Below are 23,665 nucleotides of genomic sequence, written 5' to 3'. Positions count from 1 at the left end.
GGGAACAGGGCCATCGAAGGGGTATTTAAAAAATTGTGGTAATCTCTCAAAAAATAAATATATATTTTTAAATAAAACCTCCTATAGCATAGAGTGAGACCCAAAAGGTCTCGTTTAAGAATGTGAATTTAATGTGGAAACAATACAATCGCTAAATGGATAACTGCATGGCTACAAATCACTGATAGCTAGTTACAATAATTACCTATTTAAAGCCCACTCGGAATGATTCTGTCTCATCAAAGCGGGTTATTTTATAACTGTCTTTTCTGAAGGAACTGGTAATGAGGTGAAAAACTTGGCGTCACTCTAGTGATTTTTTTCAATCACCCTCTGAATTCATTTGTCTGGAACTTAAAGGTTTAGTTAACCTTTCCGAGAGTGTCTAGAACTTCCCATAATGTACCCGCAATGCTTAATACAATGCGTTAACTGACATACGCATACAGCGCAAAGCGTGGAAATATTAGAGGTCACGTATTCTGACATAACAAAATGTTCCGCTGGATCTTTCTTTTCATCTCGCTAATCGGAAAAATCAAAATAGGAGCTGATTGAAATCAAAACCGTACTGCCAAATGATTAGCTTTGTGATTAGCGAACACCTCAGGTGTATAATACATTTGGATTTCATAGGGTCAGTCATCCGATTGACATTATTCTCATTATAATAATAATATATAATAAACTCTTACTGTTTGCCTTTTTTCTGGAGCCTCTCGGATCAGCAGCAGGAGAATCGGTAGAAATTTCTAAAACAAAATAAAAGGAAGCCATTTTTTACGTTTTACTGGTTTGCTAAAATCTATGCTTTTATTTATAAGCACTAAAATCCTAACATTTCAACAATGGGTTATTGGCATTTGAATTATTATTTATTTATAAGGCTCCAAAAGATTATCCAGTGCAGTAAAATGGAAAAGGCACTTAATTAAATTTGTGCGTGGAAAGGGGTGCAGAAATATTTTTGGATCCCCTGTTCTTGAGATCGTACGTTCTACACGGATGGCAGCACAACACTGGACAATGGAATTATGGACAGACCCCCTTTAATTAAACAATATTGTATGATACATCACATACTCAGTGTCCTACCTTCCTAGATAGGTAGCTAGATGAATCCCAAGATAAGCCACCTACTTTCACACAAGGCTCGATTTGGAGAGGGCTTCCAGCAGAGGCGGCACTCAATGGGGCCACCTAACATAACACTACATGGCTCGGTGGTGGTAGCGCTCTCAATGCGAGTTATTGAGTGTGTGCCTGAATGTTAGCGTGAATATATGTGTAAGACTGTGTGTAAATGTGTGTGTTACTTATGGTGTTGGGGACAGGCGACACTTGGCTTTACATGTCCCCCCCCCATGGGCCAGAAGGTTCTTTTTCTTGCATTTATTCCATATTAACTGCTTTTCTCGTCAGGAAAAAGACAATTTGTTTCAATATTGATGTTCCACGGAAGACATTGTAATATCTGATTCATTCATTATACTCACATATTCAAAGAGAACGCTTCCCATTCCCTCAGTGCTAGCCAGTTCTAAAACAGTCTACAAAACCAAAGAGGGATCTTCTTATTGATTAATGTGTTTAGATGAATGAGGCGGCTCTAAAAGTGTCAGACCGTAAGCCACACGTAACAAATTAGCGCAGGAGAAGGATATAGATATAATTTTAGCATGCTGGTAAGAATGACCTATTAAAAGCAGGTTTATCCAGACAGAAAGGTCAATATCATAATTGGAAGCATTATTAAGTGTGCTGGTACCATATACATTTAAATTCTACGCACAGAATTCTATTTACAGAATGTATTCATTACGATAAGATACATTTGTTAAAGGAAGGGAGGTACAATTTCACATACACCACACTCTCATCGTGTTGTATACCTTACTAAGACGGTACTAGATAAGTGGAACAGCCTCTCAACAAAAGTGGTAGAGGCTAATACAGTGAGGCTAATAGAGTAGAAGCTAAGTCCATGTATTTATGTATATACACTCACTGGCCACTTTATTAGGTACACCTGTTCAACTGCTTATTAACACAAATAGCTAATCAGCCAACTCAATGCATTTAGGCATGTAGACGTGGTCAAGACAACTGGCTGAAGTTCAAACCGAGCATCAGAATGGGGAAGAAGTCCCTTTGAACGCGGCATGCTGGTTGGTGCCAGATGGGCTGGTCTGAGTATTTCAGAAACTGCTGATCTACTGGGATTTTCGCAAACAACCTTCTCTAGGGTTTGCAGAGAACGGTCCGAAAAAGAGAAAATATCCAGTGAGGGGCAGTTGTGTGACGGAAATGGCTTGTTGATGTCAGAGGTCAGAGGAGAATGGCAGACTGGTTCGAGATGACAGAAAGACAACAGAAACATCATCACCAACTTCCTAAATGACCCATCCCATTTGCCCATTTCTTGTATAAAAACCCTAATTTCGTGCTCAAAAAGCAATGTGTCCCTCCAAAGATTCCTTGGCTGTTATATGTATATGACAATACCTTTTAATTTGCAGTGAAATTTATCCCAAACCTTCTGATCAGATTTTTTTTTTCTCGGCTGTACATATTTGTTTGAATTCCTCATACTAAACCTACATTTTAAAATGGCTGTTACCTTGACTTAATGTTTATTAAATCTAGAAAACCACTTAGATGGAATTTAGGCCTATCAATACAGCGAGCGAATAGAGCAGGCATACGGATAATATATATTATTTATTTAATTAATATGCAAATAATGCGTTTTTCAATTGTTTGGTAAAACAAAGCCAGTATCTACGCGGCCCATAACCATTATTCATTATATAATAAAATGTCAACTGTAAGAAACGCAGGAGGGAGTCCATATTAAAATACAAATCTGCATTTTATTCAAATGATTATGAGTGATTCAATAATAATAACGGGGTATAGAATGAGAAAGAGTGGAAACAGAACCGTTCTGTGAAGCCTGTGCTGCTTTACGGGCTGAAAACAGATTTACGGGCTAATGAATATATTGTAGGTCCTAATTATTATCATTTTTTGTATTTTAGCTTCTACAATAGTAAAGTTGGCTTTGTTGTTTTCAGTACCTAGGGCTTTTTGTGGGTCGTTTGTTGGTTTGGCTCTTGACTAAGGCTCCTGTTTCGTTTTTCCATTTTGTGTTTTAATGAAGAATAATAAAATATATTTTTTTACTAGCTCTTGGAGTGTTCTGGGGTTTTTTTTTGGTTTTTTTTGGTGGTTATTCACAGTAAAGTAACCTTATAGTAGATTTTGTTGATGGAGAATCAGTAAAATCTGGATTATGCGTTCCATCGAGCATTATTTTTCAGCAGTTCTACCAATTTGGCTTTCCCCTCCAATAATAAAAATGGAAACTATTAAAAGTCACTTAATAAAGGGCATGGTTGGAAGTTGAAGGGATAAGAACAAAAATAACTTGGAAAACAGGTTGATCGTAAGGATAGAGGAGTAAAGAATAAACATTGGAGGATCCACCTTTATTCATCTCTTCTCTGGCTTTTATGGCAGACTAAAATGGGCCAAGTGGTCCTCATCTGGGGTCAAATGCAATGTTTTATTTGCTGTACCTTGAGCTAAATGAAAATGTAAGGATATGCCCAGTATGTCTTATGGTGAACTCAGCACTTTTTTGTAAGCCAACAGGGTACTAAACTGAAGCTCAAATCACGGCATAGCGATTGCATAAAAAAAGTACCAGCTCTGAGCCTTTGTGTGTTTTTAGAACACCGTTTCTCCAATGATGCTTAATTTTCAATACAATCTCTCTGAGATTGACCTGGAGTCTCTGGGTGAAGCCATGATTATCTGGGTCTCTGGGCCGGTTTCTTCTTTCTCTGGGTAAGGCAGCACCGTTTCTCCATGCCCACTACTCGCCCATTTCCCCTCACACTCCCCACCTGCCAATGGCCGTCTGCGGTTTGCCCCGTCCCCATTCATGGCTCTCGTCACCACACATGAAGACCCATAAGTTCCCAGGTATGCACATAAGTGTTTTAGAGGTTTTGTGTCATCCATGGCCAATGGTAGGTTTAGAAGCCCTAATCAAAAATATTCAGGGAAGCCCAGATATAACACAAGTGATAAAAAGAAGAATTATACATAAACTAAGAAAGATGATAATTATAAACTTAAGAGCAATCATTGTCACACTCCCACACTTCTTAATCTGTGTATACAGTAACGCATTGTCCCCAGAAATTGACTGCAAGGCAAATACAAACTTGAAGGATTGTAGAATATGTGCGACTCATCTCCATTGACTTGTCATTAATAGGAACCTCTTAGTGACAGTAAAGGCTCATTGATCTCAGTCACTTTCTGTCACTCGTTGTGACAATGAGGATCCCTTCATGTCGACTACGCTCTCATACCCAACTATTACAGTCGAGTCAGTCAGCTGATACATTGTAACACGTTAAGTGTTAGCACGACAATAATATTTATCTTACAATGTACGGCAAGCCAAGCACATATCCAGGCTGTAAATCACGGAACTACCGCAGAAAGATCATCACCAACTTCCTAAATGACCCATCCCATTTGCCTATTTGTTGTAAAAAAAAACTAATTTCGTGCTCAAAAAGCAATGTGTCCCTCCAAAGATTCCTTGGCTCTTATATGTATATGTGTATGATATCACAACCATACCCCCCAACATTATAGGTCCAAGTACCGTACATTATAATTTTTCATGGTACAGTACTGATAAATATGTTTGCATTTTATAATAAAATAATAACAATATTAATAATTTCCCAGAGCCTTCGCTGTAATTTTGTGTAAGCCTGCTATATAGCTCTACAGAATACTTTGCAACTTTGGAAATGCTTATAAGGTATACAACATAAATTATAAATATAATATGTAATGTATGTAATATAAATTGTCAGAGGTAACATATATTATTTATATACAAATATTTGTAAAGACAAGCTCTTGTAGCTTTTCATAACCAGAAAACTGCATTGAAGTGGTAATTCTTGCTTTGCCGGAAGAATCATCATCAACGCAGCAAAGGGGTTTTCTTTAAAACGGAATTTTTGCTGATCAACGTGTATTGTACAAAAATGACTTTTTTTCCTCATCGTAAGAGGAGAGCAACAAAGGAAATTGTGGAATAATGCAGAATTGCATTAATTTTGCTTAGTTGACTGAAATATATATAAAAAAAGTATTGAAATTCTTAAGAATTCTGGGCTTCTGGTTTGGTGTGTAGTCCGGTAGAATAGAACATAAATCAACATGAGTCGTTTCACTTATATATATAATAAATAATATGATGTATAATACATTAGACAATTATCTGGACCTTAATGGGATGAATACTTGCCACAATGCATGGTTGTTAAATATTATCAAAACGATAGTAATATAGATGGATGAAGCATTAGAAATGCATGGTAATTCGGGAAATGCATTTTCTAAAATACTAAATTCAAGTGTTCTGCAGAAAAATCTGTCTTAGGTGCAATAAAGTGAGCTAGGGGAATCGCCAACATCAGTGGTCTAGTTTAAAAAATAACAAATACAAAAAATTTAAACAAAAATACCCCATCTGTTATTTTTTGTCTCAACCTGACTTCTAATTTCTCCCTATTCCTCAATTTTTTCGTTATCCTGTAATTTCTTCATTTTCCATTATTCTTTAAATCCCCTACTTCCGCCCCCACTTATCAGAAATGTTCTTCGTTAATTTATGAAGCATCGAACCCCCCCATTACTTCCTTACCACTGAAATTAACATTTACCAAAGTGCCCCCTAGCCTCAAGTAGTACAGTACCCCACGATCTGATATTTTACGTGGACATACCCACCGAACATTTCAGGTGCCCAAACTGGTTCACCTGGGTTGTGTACGTGGCGAGAGGTCTCCCGTTTTACCCGAATAGCCACCTCACGACTCTAAAGTCATAAGGAGGCCGCATTTAAGGATGTCCCCAACTGGCCCATGAGCCACACTTTCAGCCAGGACAGCGGGACAGCTAGCCAGGATATTGGGATAGTGGCTAATAATCAGGACTGTTGGAAGGTATGCTTAGAAACATATATGGGTGATACAACCTGGCACACCTAGACACCCCTAATATATGCTGGGTAATGCAGCCTTTAACCTAAATAGGCAGAATAAAAGAAATTCACACTTTTTTCCCCAAACTGCAAGAAATACCACGCCAACGCAGGAACTCAGACATAATACAAGCGAGAACACCAACCGACGCGTTTTACGCGCTATAAGAATTTAAGCGTATGATTTCTCCTTGACGTCACCAAGTCTCTCGCCGTCACCTTTAATAGAGCTAAACAATGGAACCGAAGAATATAGAAAAAAATTCAAAAAAACCTTTAGAAAATTGTTGTTTTAGAAATCTAACATTTCACCACTTTCATTTCTTCCAGAAATAATCGCCTTTGTCATTTTCAAAGCCCTGATCTGTTTGTCGCTGAAAAACAAATCATTTTGTACACATTAAATATGTAGGGACATAAACCAGGAATTCTTTCCATAATCTACAAGATTTTTCAAAATAAAACCAGCACATCTATTGCGGCTAATTTACATAGACCATTTGTGATGTGAAGGTAATATTTAATAAATGAGCCTCATATGGTTTAATATACGGGCTTAAAGTATGTTTACCCACAATCCTGTGCGGTGATATTATCATTTTTTATTCAAATGCAATGGTTTATTGAATAGATTTCCCTCACTCGGTTCTCGTTGGTGTGGCAGGATATATTAGGAACGTATCTATTCTGGTTTATTTCTAAAGCGCTAACATTCCGTGGCTCGAGTTATTGATAAAATGTTACATTATAAATGTTATATCAGTATATATAGCATCAGTTATAAATATTTATATAGGTCTATAGTTATATAAAAAAAAGGTATATTCCTGGCTGAACGCATTTTATAAAAATGGCAGTCCTATATGAACCTGTCCCAAAAAAGATCAATACATTGTAGCCAATGTATAGCGCTATCCTATATACTGTGCTTGCAGGCATATACAACAGGCATATATACAGCATGTGAAGCATATACAGCAGGCATATACAGAATTGTAGGCGCATGTCTGTGAGTAGGGTGCCCACGCCGGCCATATTTAGACTGTATAGACTCATGGAAGGGAGCCGATGAGTCAGTTATTCATCCCACATGCTGCAGGGCAGCGTTTTATCTGGGCTGGTCAGCAATATGTAATAATTATGTGTGTCCTGGAAAACATGGCTGTCAATAAAGATATTTTTGTTGATAGGAGAAAAATCCCAGTCATAACACACAACTTTGAAATTTATGAACCGGCAAGAAAATCACTTTTCTAACTGAAAACTCACAGCCACAACCAATATTATACTGGTCTAAAAAAAACAATTAGCAAGTTGCAGGTTCTGGGCGCTCATGCGCGTCTACAGAGGATACGAAGATATTGTCCCTTCACCGCAACCAGACAAATTGTTAAACAGGGCCATGAACTTGCTGACTTTTTAACCTCCTACTGACTTCTAGGACCAGATCAACATCAATATCCGGTACAGATGGCTGCAGACTGCGTTTGGGGGCGAGGGGAGCCACTGGAACAGGTATCCAAACATCCTTGACCACCCGGCTGTAAGGAAATTATTTTTGTTCTACAGAGTGTGAAATCCTAAAGAGGTTTTAATTAATGAGCTAAAGGTGCAGTCACCCTTAATGGAGAAGTGGAACTACGCACAGAGCAAACAAGCTTTATTTCCGTGCAATGAACTATGCAGTATTGGCATCTACGCTACACTGGAATGCGGACCAACGCGGCTACCACATCGGTGGCAACAAGCAAAAATGTCAACCATGCCTGGATTCTTTTTAGATACAGTTTCCCTTTAAAGAAAACCAGATTGGGGATTAGGTATAAAAGGTCATTCCGATGCACAAAAACTGGTGTCATCACCATGGCAACCGATTTAACAATCAGCATTTTATTTGCTGCAAAATATGTACCAAAAACACTCTTTTTTTGGATGGAGAGACTAACCTTTCTTTTTTTTTTTACTTTACTGAGAGGGTGGTTGATAAGTAGAACGGTCTCCCAGCGGAAGTGGATGACCAACGACTGATTAAGGTTTGCAGGAAAACCAAGCAGACTGGATGCGGGGAATGGTTCTTATCTGCCATCAAAGTTTGTTGGTATTTATATCAACATCTAGAGCTTTATCTATTGGCTGGGCTTCTTTATCAAGCATTGGACATTGCCAAACAACTATAAAACAGGATAGCCAATCTTATATCAACGGAGAAATATATCGGCTGATTCAGGATGGTTCGCAATGAGGGAGATAATGAAGCAAAGATTATATTTTATCAAAATCAAACCTAATCAGTGCTTCTTATTAGTAACGTTCTTACGGTGAATGGTCTAAATATGGGTCATACACAGGCCATGGACTTCCAGTTGGACAGCAATGGTAAATAGATTGGGTCTGGATACCTGTATAGGAAGATTAAACGACTCCTTTTGGTACACTTTGGTCTTTTTGGGCACAAAAATTGGGTTCCTCGTTTATGCATAATGATTAATTTTAGTGAAAAATCTGGATCCCCACTTTTAATAGTGAAGAACAAAAGTTCTAAATTCAACTATTATGGTAATAAACAGCAATACCGATTACGAAGGCTGCAACTTGGTACAGTGGATCTAAGAGGAAAGATAATAAAAACTGCCAATGGGGAGTTACGGGTTATACCACCTTATTTGAAGGATTATTTCAGGCACGTTGAATTCCTTTTTTCCGGGGTATTTTCCTCGGTGAACATTATTTCACCGCAAGTGGCGTTTTTAAAGGAGAAATGGTAGGCTTAATTTCCAAGGCTCTTTAACAGTGTCTGTCCAGAGACTGGTATCTTGACAGATTGACAGAGCAGGTTAATAAGTGCTTTCCACTTCTCCTACGGGCTAATTAAATATTAATCCACTTGGTGAGGTCAGCAAAAACAACAAACAGTTGGCAGAATGAAATTTGTTTAATTAATTCTCCTGTGGAGGTTTCTAAAGCATTTCTTTCCCCTGATGCTCAGATGGCGGAGCTACAGCAGCAAAGACTGAATCGGGGACTATTGTTGTGTTCTTATTTATAAAATTTGAAATGCAGGAGAGTTTGCATGTATTAGTGGAGATTTACTGCCAATGTCCAACTTTTATATTACAGAAGTTCAGCAGGTTTGTTACAGCAGAATTTTTCCTAATATACAAATTAAAAAAACCCCTCTAGTGATAGAATTTGATGCAGTGGAGATTGATGTCCATGGAATATGGACATTGCATACAAAAACGTATAAGGCCAACTCCACCAAGAAGTCTGTGCTCCCGCTCAGGTGTATCTCAAGTTTTAACGCACCTGTACCAATATAGACGAGAAGCTCCCACCAATAAATCAGTCTGATTCCACCCACAAGGGAAGACGAGAACCAAAATCCAACACAAAGTTCCTCTGCATAAGGGAACCAACAACCCCTGATTTGATCCCCAAAGCACAAGGTGCCGTGCTTTCTCTTTGTCAAATGATGGTTTCCATTTTTGAGGAAATTAAACCAGGTCCATTTTTTCCCTTTCCAAGGCCATATGGAGAAAAGTAAAAGGTCCCATAGAAGGGGCCAAGTGCCAGCCATAAGAAGTCATGTGTCAGCGATGTAAACCTTCCCCATAACACATATGGTAAGCACCCAGATAGACCTATCTTGAAGACACCATTAAGGCATCCAAGGCTTAAGGCCAGAGGATCAAGCCTTTACCCACTCACTAATAACCCCAAGCTGCTAATACAGCTTCCCAGGCATATGTTTAGACCTTGACAGGCCTCATCAGTGGTGACACACCAGAGGGCAGACTATTAAAGTGGTTATACAGTATTTCTTCCTTTGGGAAGCGCTTGTGTTCACCCCAAGTTTAACAATGATTGGAGACCTGGTATGTTGAGGTATGTACTACTGGTATGTCATACTGGTATAACAAGGGAGGTTTTACCTAATGGTACATGTACATTGATGTTTAAAATGCTCCCAAGTAGGGATGCAGCACATGATGGTCTGTTATATTGTTTTTGTTCTTATACCATGTTGTATGCTGACAGATACATTAGAATAAATTAACTGTACTTCAAATGGTGGAGGGCTTTTCTCATTTTCCTAAAGTTACCATGAGCATATTGTATTGGTGCTTTTCTTAATATATAAAAAATATATGAAAAGCCTTACAGCATATTATTACTTTTTTTGTTTCTAAAGCCATTTATATGATGTATCAATATGTGTATATTTTTTTTTTATAAAGTACATGCCTCTCATTTTATTTATTTTCCTAACTATAAATCTAGATGATCATTGAAGTAAAAATATTGATTTGTATGATTCATTTAATGTCTAGAATTAATAAGTACTATAAAAATCTGTTTAATTGCAAGACCAATGGGTGATGACAGGTTTGCTCTTTTTACAGAAAGACCCTAAATTGGTATTAAGTATGGCATCAACGTAATTAGTTAATTACACAGAGCAAAACGGAAGCAGCATTTTAATTATTTTCCACCACCTTATTTCTGATCGGTGACACTGACTCCATGCATAGAAACCCTACAATTCACTTGACAACGTTTGAATCATTTCACCCATGAGTCCTCTGCTCAACACACAGTGAAGACAATTCAAGACAGTTTAATAGATGCGCATGTTTTTTGGGGGGGACGGGGGATTCAATATACCCGTTTGTAATGATTGTAGAAGGATTCTAGTGTTCCGAAAACACATTGAATATTGGTTACGAAAAAATAAGCTTGCAGATAGATAGGAAGAATCTTCATCTGGGTTCCGTCTGGAGCCATGCGTTAATTTTTTATTTATTTGAAAGTGGCACTGGAAGGGTTTTCAAAGTGAGTCTAAAGTAATTAGGAACTCTCACTGATAGATTATACTAGAGGGACCTGTGGATTATTTATCACAAAGTCACTTGCTGGAAAGGTTAGAGGCTGAAAAGTAATTATTTTTTTTTCCCTTTCTTTCCTTTTTTTTTTTCTTTTAAGTAAAGAAACCGACTAGGGAAATCTCTAAGCTGTCCCATGAACATTTCTTGTTCTTCAACTGTAGACAAAATATTCTGTGGGAAACACTTGAGTAGCTACATACCACCATTGATAGTATTTTTATATAGATATTACTATTAGTGTAATAGGGCAACTCCGTTTATTCTAACGTTACCCTGTTAATCAATCATTACACATAGTGCGGTATCTGATTATTAAGTACGTCCTTCTAATTTCCTGCTGTTTTACAGAGTTAGAACAAGACCTTTATAGAAGGTCCCATCAAGAGGGTCTTGATGAGTTCTATAGAGGGTGGCATGGAAAATAAAGCTAGCAATTATGGATATTATGGATCATGGATATGGATCATGGATATGATCATGTAGCCTTCTGTTAAAATCTTTCAGTAAAGACTGTCTGCATTTTTGAAGTACTCCTGGAGACTTATTTTCTTTCACTCCACACCACAACACTTTCCAGGCAAATGAGTCAGTTGCAACCCAGACAGATAAAATGGACACTGTTATTATTATTACTATTTTTTAATGTGGAGCCAATATGTTTTTGTTTGTTTTTCTAGTTCTCTAAATCATTTGGGGTTTTTTTACAGCAATCTATAAAACACAAGAAGTAAGGAATCTCAGCTTTAATTGGTATCTTGGTGGCCTGCAGGTTACCCCCCCCCCAACACCTAGAACCTAAAGTGATAGAAAGAAGCAGCAAAAATGGGATGTAGGGTGCAGATGGGATGTGGCAAAGCAGAATACTTGTAATAGGAAATGGGCTGTGTTGTAGATATCACTTCTGTGTAGCCCCTTTCTTGCCCTGTTTCTGGTCAAGCAGGCAAATTGTATATGGGGTAGACCTAAGAGATTAAAGAAAGGAGTTCAGACCACCTCAGTCCACTACTGCTATGATAAAACAACGAAGGTTATCTACTCCACCGGATACAGGTGGTTGGAGGATCCGAATCCAGGAAGAGTAGGTGTCTTAGCTGACTCAGATCCAATTTGTGCTCCTCTCCTCCCGACCAGCTGTCCTGAGCAATTGGGCTTCAGCTCACGTATCACCACAACATATTCCATGGCACGGTACAGCATGGAGAACTGTGGTCATAGATATGCTTGATAAAGAAAGCTCAGGATAATTTATAAGGCAACTGAACTCTGTAGCCAAAAAAAAAGTTAAAATGTTTATCCATAACAGAGTAAATCTTTTTTTTTTATTAATTCAATGTTTTCAATGTGTGTGGTATGGTCTCAATAGGAAACAGTTTCTAAATGCTCCGTTAAATTCCGTTCTACCCTCTAAAAATGCAAGAGCTGTTTTCTTAATTTGTTTCTCTCTTGGGCATAATTCTCATTCACCGGTTTGTGTGGCTTCCTGGTTAGAAGGTGCGTCTCTCTTATACAATGCACCGATCTGGGATATGCCAAACTAAAAACACACTTGTGCTAATTTTCCAGATACAAAAAAAAAAACTGCGTGAGGCTCAATAGTGTTTTTTTTCTCGTGTCTGCGGGCAGCTTTCCCAAGCTATTGAGGCACTATTCATGTTGATTTTCTGCTAATGGGAAAAACAGCTTCCTAAGAGGTGTTCAGCTGTAGATTCTTAATATACAGAAGTCATTGATTAAACCAGATGGCAGGTTCTAAGTGGATCAGAGAAGCTGCCAGTAGAGGGGGTCCTTAGCCAGTTAAGTGAGACTATAGGTGAGAAGGAACCCCATCCAAATATGATTCCCAATTTATTAGTCATAATCACAAAAAAAAGTGATAAAAGCTCACCACTGTATGCTCTAAATTCCTAGAAATGTTCCAATACATTCTTAGAAATCTACTTCTGCTTCCATTCCCACAATGCAATGGGATCCCTCATTTGCATATGCACACTACCTTATACGTGGCTTTGAGCGCAGTACAGGTTCACAATTTATTAAGAAATTTGAATTTCAGACCGAGACAGACCACCGATCTTCTGATTTAGAGGTTTTCTTTATGGTCTGACTATTTTAATCTTCTTGGACCAAGAGAACAATTGCAGGGGAACACGATTTCTCCTTCATGATGCCGTTCCTAGGACTCTTCAAGACATGTATATTGCGGGGCTGCATTAAAATCAGTGGTGTCCCTTATGATGCGTGATTAAATAGACCATCTGGTCAGCCTACCATTATACAAAGAAATTAATGTAGATCACGTAAAATATTCCTAAATCAGACTCTGATGTTCATTTGAAACATATATAATAATAGCAAAAATGTATCACTCTTCGGTAGTCACATCAGACATTTTTTGATTGGCATGCTATATAAACCAATAGGAGATAAAACTGATTCCTTGCAGATTTGCCACACGGTACTTTTATTTGGGATCTAAATTTGTACACAGCGGCTTATTCTATGGCGGCAGGCCCTAGGGCGGCAGATCCAGGGAGCCAATCGCCCTATTGGATGATCAGGCTGTCTGAAGCGCCACTGCTCATTGGGTCAGTTAGACGCTTGATCCCTGATCACCCCAACCGGCCCATTAACACTATCAAGGGCTATGCTGAGCCAGTGGCTGATGTTGTTGCCCTGGGCTATGCCTGGTGCATCGCTGAAGATAAAGGAATAAACTAAAGGAATAATCCATTCAGCGGCCACATTTCATTGGTTATTTAGTAAACTGAATTGAAGACCCTGGGTTGATGGATTCGGATTAAATATATGTGGATTATAAACTGGGTTTGTGCAACCATGAAACCCCTTCTTTATGGGAACTGCTTATTCCCCACCTCCAATTGCATCATCTTCTTAAGAAGAAAAGGTTTTCTTCTAACCCGAGTAATATGCAATGGATCATTTTCATTGGCTTTATATCCTTTTATTCTTTATACCTGTTTCTTAACCAACACTTGCCATTTCTAATTCACATTTAAGTATAATTCACATTAATATAAAATGTAAGATAAATGTTAATATTAAAACTTCATATAGTCATAACTGATGCTAAAATTCCATTATTTAAACAGATGATTTTTAAACGGCATGATAGTTACAATGTACATTAAAAATGGTTCCTTAAGTTCCTTGTATAATGGGCAAAAATGTATTTCATTTCCACACTTTACATTAAGACATGGTATTAATACATAAATAATATCTGATAAGTTCACAAGAAAAAAAAAAAAAGGATGGGCTGCTTTTATATGACATCATCTCTATGACTTAATTATACATTATATAGGAAAAGCCCTTGGGATTAATACAAGAGCACTGGTGCTCCATGGAGAGAGCTTTATGGCAGAATACTTTCACATATCTAGCTTCCATATCTTACAACAATTCAAGGACAATTCAAGGAGTTGAAGGGGGATTTTAATTTTAGGGGTGTGGTTGTAGGTGTGGCTATGGGTGGGGCCTATGATAGCTCCTACTTAAGTGAGTAAGGCATTTAGTAAGTAGAATGTATTTTTAGTTACCCGATTTAATTTATAACCCAATTTCTAATGTTTCTGTACACATTATTGTGACTTTTAGGGCTGTAGAACCCCGTGATAGCCTCATACCCAGAAAACATTCTGAGCGCCTAAAAACAGAGGGACATCGGAGCAGGAGACATGGATTTGGGTCCCAAAAAAGAGACAAAATTCCTTTATTTTAGCAAATGCTGGTGGACATGGTATATTGTGCCCACTAGCCACTAGTCCATACAACTAAGAATAGGCAATGAATCAGTAGAAGCATGACCTCTGAGTTTGGATCCCACGTCTTCCTTTTGATAAATGGCCAACATGAGAGGCCACAGGTGCTACACTTCTTGTCCTTTGGAACTAGAAAACCCCAATCCCCAATATATACTGTATGAAAACATGAATTAAAGTACAGATACACATATTTAATTCTAATAAAAAAATATTTTCCTTCATTAATATTACGGTACAAAATCAAGGAAACCTGGTTTATAGCGACTTTTTAATGCACATTTTTTTATCCAAGACAACTGAATTGTTAAAAAAAAGTAAAAAAGGGCATATGTTAAGTTTAACATAATTGCCCAAATACCCAAAGTGAACCTTTGTATGGCAAGGGTGGGCAGCTGTTGGGAGGTATTTGTCTGGAATAAAACACAGTGAGTTTTTAACAATTTAGCTGTACTAATGACTATTGGACTTGATATTTCCAGGCCTGCTCAAACTGATTACTTGGAGTGCAGACTATGTCTACCAATTACCCAGGCAATTAGGCATCTAATTAAACACTAACCATCAACAACAAAAAGGAGAGGGAATGAAACAGAGAGTGAGAATTATAGCCTTATTGTACATACAAAGGATTATTTGTTGTTTGTTGAACCTGTTCCTATAAAGTAAAATGCAGGCAAGAAATCAAGAAACTTCTAAAAGCTTAAATTAAATAACCGCTCATGTGTTTGTTTTCCCATCGGACTTTATTTAGGTAGAATTTAGAGGCAGTAAAACCTCAAAGCAATTCATTCTTTGATTCCGTATTTCCCCTTGTGCGTTTGTAAGTTTTATTTTTTATTTATATTTTTAATTTTATTTTGTACTGGAAGGCTCAAAGATCACACTGCAATATTTACTTATATTAAAAAAAATATTTTTTTAAGCACGGGCACAATTTGTGACTACCTTTCCCCAGCAAAATATCTCGTTAGATCACAGGGATCCTTTTAGACTCAGGCTTCTATGTCATGCTCAAGAGAATGTTAAGCTCAACAGAGAAGAGCATGACAGGAAGTTGCATAGTGATCCTTTTGTGTATTTTACTTGCAATTCTGCGTATAGCCACCAGGGTGTCAGTCGTAATCAGGGCTTTACTTTGTATTCCTACTATGACTGGATCCTTTCTGTTGTCCCAATTTATGTATATTCTATTCAATTGTGTATGTAAAAATGGTTTCAGATAGACTGGATAGCACACACAGACTGTGATGTCACATAAATGTATGGTATGACCTCTGAATTCCTACATGTTGGCTCCAAAGCTATTGTAACCACCTCATCACATTGATCCTCATTGATCCTCATGGCTTCCTGTAAAACTAAAATTAGAAAAAAAAAATGACTTGAAATTACTATTTATATTAATCCCTCGAGCCGAGGGTAAGTTTGTAAGCCATCTTTGTCTCATAAAGTCAGAAAGTTGTAACACTTGCAATCCAACTTTAGACACACTGGAGAAACCTGGAAAGAGGTTGACTAATTCCCCCCCAAAAAGACATTAATAATGTTCTGCAACATAACTTGTATATACGTTGTCTGTAACATATACATTTAATAACATTTAATAATCATACCTTGTCTTCAAACTAACCATCAGCTGCTCTCTTGTCTCTATTCTAGCGTGGCCTCATGTATCAAACTGCAAGACCCTTCTAGATGTTCTTTGGGCATGTTCCAAAGCTGTAAGCCCTCAGGTTTAAGCTTGAATGTAGTGTTTTGTGGTAGCGAGACATGCTCTTGTTTTTATAGTTACCCTTAATATAGAACCATGAACACTTTACAGTTTTCTATTGAAATGATCCATTTCTTGGAGCGGAAAGCAGTAGCCGACGAGCACCCCATACCTTCTGGATGTATCCGGAGTTTACAAACCGTAGCTACCGATCCATGTTAGTTAATCGACACCCCTGCTGCTCAGGATGCCTGGAAAACTGTTCCAGGTGACTGGCATCCAGGACTGGAGGCAGCTTATGCACCAGAGACTTTGTAGACACATCAGGCCAGACTCAACGTTTCTTTTTAGACTTCGACCATTGACTAAGGGAGCTCAGTGTCCAGTTCCTGGTGTTGATGAATGTTAATATTTATTATAAACAATTTAAAAACTAAGATGGTAAGGCATACCATATATAGTTTAAGTGAGAATGCATAAAGTCTCGACCATTTTCTTTATTAATTTTATATAATATTTATTTTACTGAATCCTCTATGGCAAACAATATATTAACAATTGTTTATGAAATATAGAACCACTATTGAGAGATTTAAAGAAAATAAGTGATTTTGTTGATTTTACAAAATGTGCTCACCATTAACAAAGAGATCATTCTTTTCAGTTTCTTCGTCATTGTTATAAAGTAAAATTACGCCCATTGGCAGGCCCCTTCAAAGCTTATGCGGTCAGTATAAAACAGTTTAAATATTCCCATGTCCTCAAAACACTGAGCATTGGAAAGAGAAATCACCGTGGACAGTCAGTGTTCCATAGAGCTGATGACATGATAACAGCTCTTGCACACAGGGTGTGAAGAAAAATAAATCAATGGCCAATTCCATTTTACCAGAAGATGAGTATTTTAGAACATTACAAGAGATTGATCATTATGTGGACACTTCACTTATAGCGTCAAAATGCATTGGATCTACAATCCCCACAAGGGGCCAGGAATATTACAGAGAACAGGTTAGATGAATAACCTCTTGCCATATTTTGCTTGTGAAGTCATCATGAGCAGGGGTAATAACTAAGTATAGAAGAATTTACAGCGGGTTGTCCTCATTGTATAGTCTAGATTCTAAGAACGATGCCTCTGATCATAACATCATAATAGGACAAGGAAGATCAACAGGTTATGTAAACATAACCAGCAGATAAATGGCTTTAGAAGGAGTTTTATGTGAATTCGATATACTGATGTCTTTTTTTTTTAACCTCACTTATTATTTTTACAATTCTAATGCATTATATGAACAATTGATGCATAAGCTGAAACCACATAAAAGAAAATAAGACCTTACATGTTCAAATTGGTTTATTAAGATCAGGATTTTTTTAAAGCTAAAAGACGGAAGGTTTTATTTTTTGGTAATTTGCAATCGGTATTCCACAATTATTATAGTAATACATATTCCAGGGCTGGACCTAAGGTTTGAGGAGCATCGTTGCACTATTTATTTGGTGCCCCCCAAGCCCGTAAATAAAGCACACATACTAACAAGTAAACTGTCTCTAATACCATAAACTGACACACATAATCATTCTAATACCATACACTTACGCATACACATATTCACTCTCTCGCTCTCACAGGGCCACTAACCCTCGGCTCAGCCTGACATCATCCACTCACTGTAACACCATACCCTCACACCAAATGCTTATGCGCACACAGTCACGCTAACACCATGCACTTACACCAACACACACTCTTAACACCATACGCTGATGCAGTACATGGGGTCAAGTAGCACACATTGCATGTCCCCACATTTAGCCTGGCCCATATCCCTTGTCTATTTGAATCTGAGGTTATTTGTTATTCAATTGATACTTGGATTCTCAGTTATTTTCTTTTTGACTTAACTAAACTAAGAAAGAAGGTGATTCCATTAATACCACATTGGTTAAATATTAAATAAATTACATTTTGTCTATATTCCAACCGACGTGTTTCACTCTTTTTTCACTGTACTCGTTTTCTGTAATTATAGTATTGCTTATTAATTGAGTGAATTCTTGGCCACTTGAGGACAAACCTTTAGTGGATAGCAATTATTATTATTTTGCGGCTGAGTCAAATCATGGGTTGTAATAGTTTTCCTTGCCTGAAGTGGCTTATCATATGGAAATCAGTAGTTTGGACTAAAAAAAAATTAGAATGTGACTTTGAAACAGAATGTGATGCAACTCATAGTATCTGCTAAAGAGCTGCAGAATAAGAATTTTATTTTGTTATTTTGCTTTGTATTTTGGGTTTTTGAATTAGAATTAGAACTTTGTTGACTTATGATGAGCGAACATAGCAAAAGATGTTACAACAATGGCTACTCTTCCTCTCTAATGATGCCCCCTTTCAAGCAGTCAATCAGTGGCATGAATGTGGGACAACAGAGGGATGTTGTGCTGCAGCTCTAGAGCAACTTCTTAAAAATGGTTGATTTCTTTCTCAGGTTGAAGAACCATGTTAAAGTCTTTTTCATATACATTATTTATTGATGAGGCTGCATAGGACAATGGAGTGGCCCTTTAAATCATATTGTTCTATTGTATCTAAGCTATCCTCTTATATACTGACCAACCCTACGTACTGTTTACAGGACAGATAATGTCCTTAGGGTGCTGTTAGGTTTTGGTGCAGCACAGGTCATGTTATGCTGCATTGAAAGGTTTGAGGAATACCAACCTTTCACTATAATTCAGTTTTATTGCTATATTCCTAGACAGCCCATGATGTATTGTGCTTACATTGTCAACACCGATCTTCCTTGGTAGAATCTTGACTAATCTGATGGATACCATGTTTTCACTTGAGGACATTCTACACTTTCCTTCCTATCCCCTCTCGGTCTCCTACGCACCCAACATAAATAAAAACACCGCTTTGGTTTATACCATTCAACCACACTCTATTCATTGTTTATATATTATATAGAGCAATATACAGTAATATATATTGGTAAATCTATGTTTTGTCTCCATTTTGAACATGGAACATATAGACATTGTGAAAGCAACTGGTGGCTTTATAACAAAACATAATAGTCAAGGAAATTACATTGGTGTGGGGGATCATTTTACTGCTTTCACCTTTGTTATAAAGGGTTAAAGTCACTTCTGAAACACACACACACATATAAATATATAATTATTTGAAATATATGTCAAAACTTTATCCAATCTTTCATATGTATTTCCTTTTAAAAATATAGCTGCCATCCTAAATTTTCAACCACCGTAATGACATCCACTCAAGCGAACAAACTTCCTAAAAAAAAATTCCTAATCCCCAAGAACATTCTCCATTGTCCCATATAATCTAAAAAAAATAAAAAATAAAAAATCCTGGAAATAATTTCGTGGCAAGACAATATATAATAATTTAATTTAAAAGAATGTTTACTGGAATACAAAAAGAACAGTGTATAGCAGGACTGGCTGGGTGACATTTTTAATATTTATTGTAGTATAAGTAGTTTAAGAAAACACAGTGTGTCTGCCGAAAACCTGAGTTATTTTGTACAGCTGGAAGCCTGTACTAGGAAGGTTTGGTTGCTAATTAAATCTAACTTGGACATTGTTCCATAGAGAGCAGATTGTTACTATAAGAGGATGTTAATGTGGATTTTAAATATTTATTATAACGGAGGTAGGTTATAAAAACAGACATTCTTCCTTTCAACACTGTGTAATGTCAGATTTAGAGCCATGCGTCTGAATGATTTGCCAGCGCTTGTCAGGGGCTAGAAAGCTATTTATCAACCTCCCACCAGGGGATGAGTTGGACAGTAAAACATTACATTTGTAATTTATTAAACATGAGTATTTTTTATTATTATTATTATTATTATTATTTCCAAGGTGCCTGGGTGTTTTTAAGGGTTACGCACCTGTTGTAGAAAACAGAAAGTAATTTTTTGTCCATGTCCATTCTGTGATGCTATGTCTCCCTATAGCATCACAGAGATATCTGGAGCATGCATTCTATGTTTTTTATGGTTTAAAAGCAACATTCCTTGTAGATTGTAAGCTTGCGAGCCGAGTTCTCTAATGTATCGGTTCGTCTTCCAATTCCTGTTTTGTCATATGACATGCAATCTCGGTAAACTAGAGCTCTCACTCACATAGTATGATGTTTGAAGAAATAAGCGTTCTTGGTTTGTACTGTTTATAGAGTAGAGCCTCACAAAAATAAGTTTGACATTAAAAAATGTAGCACAAAAACGCCTCCAAGTTACGTTCACATTTTTACATGCTTAGGGTATTTGCAATATATGCTTTTAACCTAGCTGTTGTGGGACACTCTTCTAAAATGCCTTTTATTTCCTGTTGTCTGTGTCAGTCAGTGGCATACTTTGGCCTAGGCGGACTCGGCCTAGGGCAGCCGGTCCAGGGGGTGGCAGCTCCTTTGCTGCATAAGAGGGAGCCAGTTGCCCCCTTGAGTGATCAGGCTCCCTATATCTCCATTGATCAACAAGCGGATTTAAAGTAAGACCATTGGTCTCCCCAACTGGCCTATTAACACTACGGAGGAGTTGGGACAGTCTCCATAGTTTATTTCTCCCTCGCGCCGCTTAAAAGCGGATACATCACATCCCATCGCTCAGCAATAAGGATGGCGACACAGAGAGGCCTAGGGGCTAGATAAATACGTCACGGGATTTAAAAAGCTGTGAAATGAGCAACCAATCAGGAAGGGAGATGTCAGCTGCATGCTGGGATATCACACCTTATCATCATGAAATCTAATTGCTATTTTCTTATTAGCAAATATATTCAAAAACCGACGCATGGCGTAATCAGAAAAAAAAATGTTGAGCAATTTATATAGGCAATTTTCTGTGCAATAATGACCAGTTACAGCAAGCCTATCATCTCGAACGTTTTTATCTTTTTTGTCTCATTACTTATCCCTTCTGAAAAAAATGAACACGTTAAACAAAGTTATGGAATTTTATTACCCTCTGTGATGCTTTATCTTTTAGATGTACGGAGAGTTGGGATGAAACTATCAAGATGATGGTCTTGAATCTGCAAGACTAGTTCCCACCGGTGGTGACCTTCTGAGGTCACTGTTACAAGGGGCCAATTACCGCATGCTTTGGGCTCTAGACGTTTCAGTCTGTCTTCAACCAACCCGCAGACAACTATGAATCCAGACATGAAGAATGTATACCTTTAATACACCATTCCCCGTTCCCAAACACACTCCGCAATCCATCTCAAGACTCAAATTGTTATCACTTACTGGGTATTTGATGATGGCTTGTAATTGGCCACGTTCTCAGGCTCAGCTGTACCTGTGCGGCTGAGCTTCATCAATTACTTAGGATGGTGCCTGTGTCTGATTGCGTTTGTTATGTAGAGCAGAAACAAAGTGATAAATTGTTCAATAGAGGGAAAAAAATGGTTTAGGAAAGAAATCTCTTTATTTTCTCTGCTTTGTTTTAACGTGTGTTTCCCATGGGGCTATGTATCTACCTTCTGAAACTCGTGTGACAATTTTATTATTGAAGGGAGAGTAATATCAAAATTGCACTCCTTTTCCTGTTTAACTATGACAATTTGTTATAAAAAAATCCCACTTGTTTTGCAGTATTTTTTTTTCCTTATAGTTTTTACAAGGGGATAGTATGACTCTTGTGAACTTTGAAGATTAGCTGTATATATTTTCAGCAGTAAAATCCCATTCATAATATATATATATATATATATATATATATGGATATGAGAAGCTGCAAACTGTTTTCATGTTTACACAGCGTGTGGCCGGACATATCCAACAGGTGGGTATATATATAAATATATATATATATATATATATATGTATATATATATATATATATATATATGTATATATATATATATATATATATATATATACAAATATATAAGCGCTGAGTTGTTGGCGCTATAAAAATAAAAGATAATAATAATATATATACATATATATAATATATATATATATATATACATAGGATTGGATAGGAACACAACACTGAAGCTTGTTGATCTATATAGTAAATAAGGTTCAGTAAATCTGAACAAATCAATATATCAAGCAGTAAATTCAAATCCATTTTAATCCTTGACTAGATGTAGAAATAAGGATTTCCTTTCCTTATACAAAACACTTTGTATTGATTTTCGGAACCAAATGGAACATCTGTAGTTGAAGCTAAACATAAACATGCACAATGGCTTAACTGTCTCTTTAAGGAAGTTTGTTCGTGTTTAGAGAGTGTTAGTGTCAATAGTTTTGTGTTTTTCTCGCATGGATGTAAACATTATTAAGATCATAAAGCAGCGGTGAGGACAGCTGTAGAGTAGCCGGGAACCTAAGGTTGACAGACTTCCCCAAAAATTTTATTATGGTCAAGTGTGGAACATTTAATTAACCAAAACAAAAATATTTTTTGTTAATCTGTAAATTTACGGTCAGTAAAGAGAATGTAATATCACGGTATGTACAGAAAAGCTATGATAGACACGAGTAAGTCCAAAAGGAATAAAGTATTTTAAAACAAAACTATGTATACAACTAAAAAAATAACTTTTATTATTTTTAGTTTATTTTGTTTATTTTAGTGTAAAGTAGATGGTAGGTATTAGGTATAGACATACACCTTGTAAAAATTAAAAACCTAATATATAATGAATGCTGCTCTACAATATAAATACAAGACTAATACTTATCTGTTGCCTGGTAATTTAGATTTTTTTAAGCTTGTGTCAATGCCTGTTTTATTTTATGGACAGCCTAGATGTGGCTTTCTAGAAATAAGTAAAAGAGCAACTGTACTGGCTGTCATCGTGGGGTTAAATCACTTAACAGTAAGTTATGGGTAAGTTGTAGTGAGATGACACATCTCATTTCACTTCATTAACCAGTTTCCATGAGTCTATTGCACATCCACCAGTATATGAAAGACTTGTGCAAATGGACCAAAAACAATTTGAACTCATTTTTAGTTTTGTTTTTGACCAACAAATTTAGTTTCCTGCCCCTTCAGTTGAGAAGAAATTCTGAGGTCTTTTTCCATTACGAAACTAAATTGCTTGTCACCTTTATTTGCTCTCTCATACTCTATCACACTCACTCTCTCTCTCTCTCACACTCTCATTCATGCTCTCTAACACTCTCATTCACATTCTC

The sequence above is a fragment of the Sceloporus occidentalis genome, unplaced genomic scaffold, assembly GCF_023333645.1.
Source record: "Sceloporus occidentalis isolate IW3139 unplaced genomic scaffold, rSceOcc1.0.p SCAF_103, whole genome shotgun sequence".
Lineage (NCBI taxonomy): Eukaryota > Metazoa > Chordata > Lepidosauria > Squamata > Phrynosomatidae > Sceloporus > Sceloporus occidentalis.
The sequence above is the reverse complement of the archived record's forward strand: the minus strand, read 5'-3'. Positions refer to the sequence as shown.